Raw genomic sequence first — 5,233 nt, 5'->3', positions numbered from 1 at the left:
ATGTTCTATGTCTAATAGCAAGGAGGAAATAGAACTGGAGGAAGAAGAGGAGGAGAAGAAGGTGGCGGAGGAGGAAAAGGCAGAAGAGGAGGAAGTGAAAGAGGAAAAGGCTAGAGAGGAAATGGAAAAGGAAAAGATGGGAGTAGAGGAAGTAGAGGAGAAAGAGACTGTAGTGGAGGAACAAGCTGAGAACACAGCAAGGTGAGTACAGAGTCTATATATAATGAGCTGATAATATTTCCAGATATAGGTATATATAACTATGTGATCGGAGCCCATACATTGTTGTTAGAGCAGTTTTTTTAATTATAGACCATTGGACATAGAGGTGATGCCGGCCCGACCAACTGAGGAGACCACCCAGTAAGTTTATAGAATAAGTAAGACTGAACTTTAGTGGTCACATACTTTCCTGCTTTGAGCTCTGCCTCATTTAGTGTCCACAGGACATGACACAGGACAGTCTCCGTGTACAGAACTGTATAGACTGATCCTGTCATCACATGGAGCTGATCTTATCTACTTTAATCTTTCCTTTAGGACAAGACGCGGTTGGTGGACACCAAATTGCCTGAGAAGACAAAACAAGAGCAGCAGGTAAGTAATAAATTACCTTCAGTCTACCTGTAACTGCCACTTGAAGGAGCTCACTGCATAGGGGTTTACACAGTGAACTCTATGATACATCAGCATGCAATGAGCTCCCCCCTATTGGCCACAGAAATAATTGATTTAATGCATTGAACCAGGCATCCTCAAACTGTGGCCCTCCAGCTGTTGCAAAACTGCAACTCCCAGCATGCCTGAACAGCCTACAGGTATCAGCCTACAGCAGGGCATTGTGGGAGTTGTAGTTTTACAACAGCTGGAGGGCCGCAGGTTGAGGATGCCTGCATTAAACGTTCATGAACTAGGGAGGGAACAAGATTGTTTTTTGGGGCACTAGGACCCCACTGTGTTTGCCGATGCAGGGAAACTTTTTAAAAAAATCTATTCTTACTTTTCCAAGCAGCATCAGAAAGAGCAGCAGGAACAGACTAACAAGGTAAGTACACGACATTACATGACCCCCTGTACTCCTTCTATGAGGGCAAATGCAGAAAATATTTAAAGGTCCCCCCGTCAGCATCCTCTCTATCATCCCGAGCAGAGAGGCATCACAGAGGGCCCCTCTCGCTATAGAGGACATTTCCTACCCTCTGGTGAACACTTGACTTTCCCAGAAGAGTTCCCTAAATCTTTCCTCCAGTAATACCAGCTGATTGTGGGGGGACCCAGCAGCAGGACTCACCGTAATCAGCTCGTATCTCTAGGACCTACTACCCCTCTCCTCATCAGTCCCCACTGTCACCACTTGACCTGTCCACTCTCATGACCCCCCTCCGGTCTTATCTCCTGCAGATGCCTCAGGTTCTTCTGCTGCTGCAGTTATGATGACACCGGCGAATAAGAGAAATATGAGAAGTCTGGTCCTCATGGCGTCCTCAGCAACACCATGAACTTCACCTGAAGATCTCAGCAAAGAGGAGAAGAATATGAAGATGGTGCTGGGTCCTGCACTGGAGGAAACTGCTGACATCAGAGGAAATCCTTTCAATAGAGGCGGCTGGTGGGCAGGCAGAGGACACACCAACCATGTCTTCCCTGCATCCCTGTGTACAGACATTATCTGATGGCTGCCCTGAGTCCCCTTTATATGGGGACATACATCCTGCTGCCCGGACATAGCTATAAGAAGAAATACATGTAATAAAAGATAAAATATAGAAATCTAATAAATAGATAAAAAATAAAAAATAAAGGATAAAAAGTATAACATTATCTCTCGTTTAGAAAGAAGGAGAAAAGGTTTGATGAAATACATAACTCCTGGTTACAGGCCCGAGGTGCGCTTGTCTTATCCCCTTCTACGGAGACACCACAAGAATACTTCATGGCTGAACATCTTCTGGACTCTTTTATATATAGTCTCATTGTCAGAGGCAGATATCATAAATTAAATTCTATTGTTTGGGCAATAAGACGGGTAAATTATTAGCGGCCCTTACTAAATCTAGTCAACTTTATAAACCAGTCATCCAGTTGCAGAACCCTCTGACTGGCACAGTTACTGCTAATCCTGTATAAATTGCTTAAATATTCAATGATTACTATGAAGACCTCTACAGGGCAGTCCCTGCTCTCCTCCCATTATTAAAGTGGTTATCCAGCTTTAAACCTTTTAGCAGATGCCTTCAGAGTGTCCAGACCTCAGGTGGTGTTCATACTTATCTGGTCTCCACCACTGGTTTTCGGCTCCATCGCTCCACATCCACCTCCGCAGGTCTGGGGTCTTTGAGAATCAGCATCCTGTTGACGAGGTGGCACTTGACCGCTGCAGCAAATTGCTGTTGTTTCCCAGAGACCCTGGACCTACAGAGGCAGCCATGGAGCAACTAAGCCGTAACGCAGGTACCAAGTAAGTATGACCACCCTACTGTTCCGGCTACTCTAATGGGGAATGAGTAAAAGATTTTGGATAACTCCTTTAATTCTTTTCTATAGTCATCGGATTCTGCTATCATGGAGGAGGAGGTTCGGTGGGCCATTTTTGTGGCATTGAATGGTAAAACACCGGATCCGGACTTCCGGTCCCGGCGCTGGGATGCAGGACGCGGAGTGAGTGAGCTCCGTCGCCTGTCCCTATATTTTCACCTGCACTCCGACCCTGTGGACAATAAGGGGCCCCGTAAGTCACCTGGGGGATCCCACTGAGTGACGGCCGAGGGTCCAAGGACCGATATTTGCTGAGGAGTGGCAGACGACAAGTGGTGAGCGGGATGAGACAGGCCGCTAGTGCTGTGCAGGGCAAGATGGCGGATTCCCGCCCGACTCCCCGATTGACAATCAAGGGGCTGCAGAGGTGGTGGATAGCGGCAGCAAGCTGGCTGGAGACCTAAGTAGCATAGACTACAAAACACTAGCTATTGAAGTAGCCAAGTACCTGGCCCCAGACATCAAAGAGACTCTTGCTAAGACCCTCACACAGTCCCTGCATGAGCTACACAGCACGGTGGCAAGGCATGAGGCAAGCATAGAGGAGCTGGAGCAAAGGGTTTCAGCGATGGAGGATGATGTGACCAGATGTACCCATGATGCCCAGGATCTTTTTAAGCAGAACATCGTGCTGAAAGACCGCCTAGAGGACCTGGAGAATAGGTCTAGGCGGAATAATTTAAGAATAGTTGGCCTACCAGAAAGCATTAAACAGCCTGCCTTGAAAGAGATCTGCGAGATAGAGATACCTCAAGCCTTGAACCTGAACGGTAGACACACAGTGGAGAGGGTCCACAGAGTAGGCCCTGCCATGGACTCTCAAGCACAAAACCGCAATGTTTCGCAAAACCTTCAATCTAGACCGCGACAAGTCATTATGCGGTTCCTAGACTATAATGACAAAGAAGCCATTCTAAGAGCTTTTAGGGCCCGCAAAGGTCCACTGAACGTCAGAGGACATACCTTACTAATGTTCGCCGACTATTCTGCAATGGTGGCAAAAAAGAGGCGCGAATTCAGCGCTGTCTGCTCGGAGCTGTATAGGCAGCAAATACGATTTCAGTTATTGTATCCGGCGATTTAGAAAATCTCAACTGCAGATGGCGAGGTTAAAACGTACCAAGATCCTGAGGCTGCGGAGGAGTTCCTGCGAGACAACAACTTGGAAGGTGAGCCACGACGCAGAGGAAGGTCACCAAGACAGCAGCAACGGAGCAGAGAGGTGGCGAGGAGCCCGGAGTGGAGACGCTCGCCCCCCACAGATAGACGGAGACGAGATTGGGAGGTGGCCCCAGCTGATAAGAGAGGACCTCGTTCTACAAGAAGAAGGGACTCGTGGTCACGATAAAGAGGACATTATTGGTAGCTATGCTGAGTTTTGTTACGGGTTATTAATAGCCCATTTTTCTACCAGCGATTTAAAGTGGACATGGGTTAATCCGCACAGTGGGAGCGGGGTTGCGCACAGAAGGGAACTCTATAACTTGGCCCGTGCGGTTACATAGTTATACGATTTAACATTTACTGCGGTCAGTATTGTATAAAGTATGGGGGACAGGTAGATGAGTACTGTAGCCCAGAAAAAAGAGAAGTCAGGGAATAAGGAAGGAGGGTGCTAAGTGGGTAATATGTGTAACAATGAGAGCTTGGTTTTAGGAGATTTTCCTAACTTGGGGGGGGGGGGGGGGGGGGGGGGGTGGTTTACGATATTGTATGTGATACTGTTCATGTTTATTCTTGTGCATCAGCTGGCGCTTATCCCTGGAGTATCTTGGTAATAGGTTATGTCTATCCAGTCATTATCCTAGTCATAGTGTAGTGTCCCACTAGGTAGGCGTGGGCACTACACAAGGGTCAATTGGTTAGCGTGTTACTTCTACTCACAAGGGACAGTGATCTTATATTTAACTATGCATTTAATGTATTTTCTATGTGCTTTTATATGCAATGTTTCCCCTGTGTTATGCATAAGCAGGCCTATTTGGGTGTAGTTAGGCATCCCAGATGCTAGAGGGAGATAGGGAGCCCCTAGTATAAATGTTCAGGCCCAGACAGGGAGGGGCAGTTCAGAGTCAGGAGTCTGTGGAGACAGAAGTGAGAAGGCACCAGCCAGAGATATGCTGAGGGCCTCCTCCTGACATGCAGCTTGATAGCCCTGGCTGCTAGCTATGACCAGGAGGCTAGTGAAGAAACCTAGCCTGCCTGTAGTCCAAGTGAGCCTCAGTTAGCTCAGAAGTCACCCCAGTAGTAGGACAGGACCTCCTGGGAGAAACCTGCAGTTACCCTCAAGCCAAGTAAGGATATTACCAGTCAGAAAAGTACCCTGATGAGCAGAGGATCTATAAAGTAAAAGCAAGTGCCAATACTGGAGAAAGATTATTTAAACCAGGGATTTAAGCCAGCATTTAGGCATCCGGGCCTTGGGATTGAAACCAGACAGGAGTTCTAAAGAACAGTGTACACTATTTCCGAGGAGAAGGTACAACCTGATTCTGAGTGTGTTGTTGACTGCCCTCCATGTATCTTGCCTGATTAATACCTGCCAGTATCTGAAATAAGCCTGCTTGTGAAGCTTGTGATATAAGGGATTGCATTACCATCTTCTTGTACAAAGTTGGACTGTTTAAATAAAGCAACGTTTGGTTCACTATACCACCTGTGTACCTCACTTATTGCTACTGGAAAACCGGTGTGCCAC

The 5,233-nt window shown here is 47.1% G+C and overlaps 2 long non-coding RNA genes across 2 annotated transcripts in view; one reads left to right on the top strand and one right to left on the bottom strand.

Moving 5' to 3' along the window:
* LOC121000753 overlaps positions 1-5,008 on the bottom strand; it is a 29,972-nt gene extending 24,964 nt beyond the window's left edge. The window contains exon 1 of the long non-coding RNA XR_005778888.1: positions 4,999-5,008. This is a non-coding gene — a long non-coding RNA (uncharacterized LOC121000753). The remainder of the gene's footprint in view (positions 1-4,998) is intronic.
* LOC121000754 lies at positions 138-1,448 on the top strand. Its single transcript, XR_005778889.1, has 5 exons — positions 138-201; positions 313-363; positions 541-597; positions 1,013-1,045; positions 1,402-1,448. It is a non-coding gene; the product is annotated as an uncharacterized LOC121000754 (long non-coding RNA).
* Positions 5,009-5,233: the final 225 nt, after the last annotated feature.

The sequence above is a fragment of the Bufo bufo genome, chromosome 5 (genome assembly GCF_905171765.1).
Source record: "Bufo bufo chromosome 5, aBufBuf1.1, whole genome shotgun sequence".
Taxonomy (NCBI): Eukaryota; Metazoa; Chordata; class Amphibia; order Anura; family Bufonidae; genus Bufo; species Bufo bufo.
Note: the sequence above shows the minus strand (reverse complement) of the source record. Positions and strands in the feature narration are given on the sequence as shown.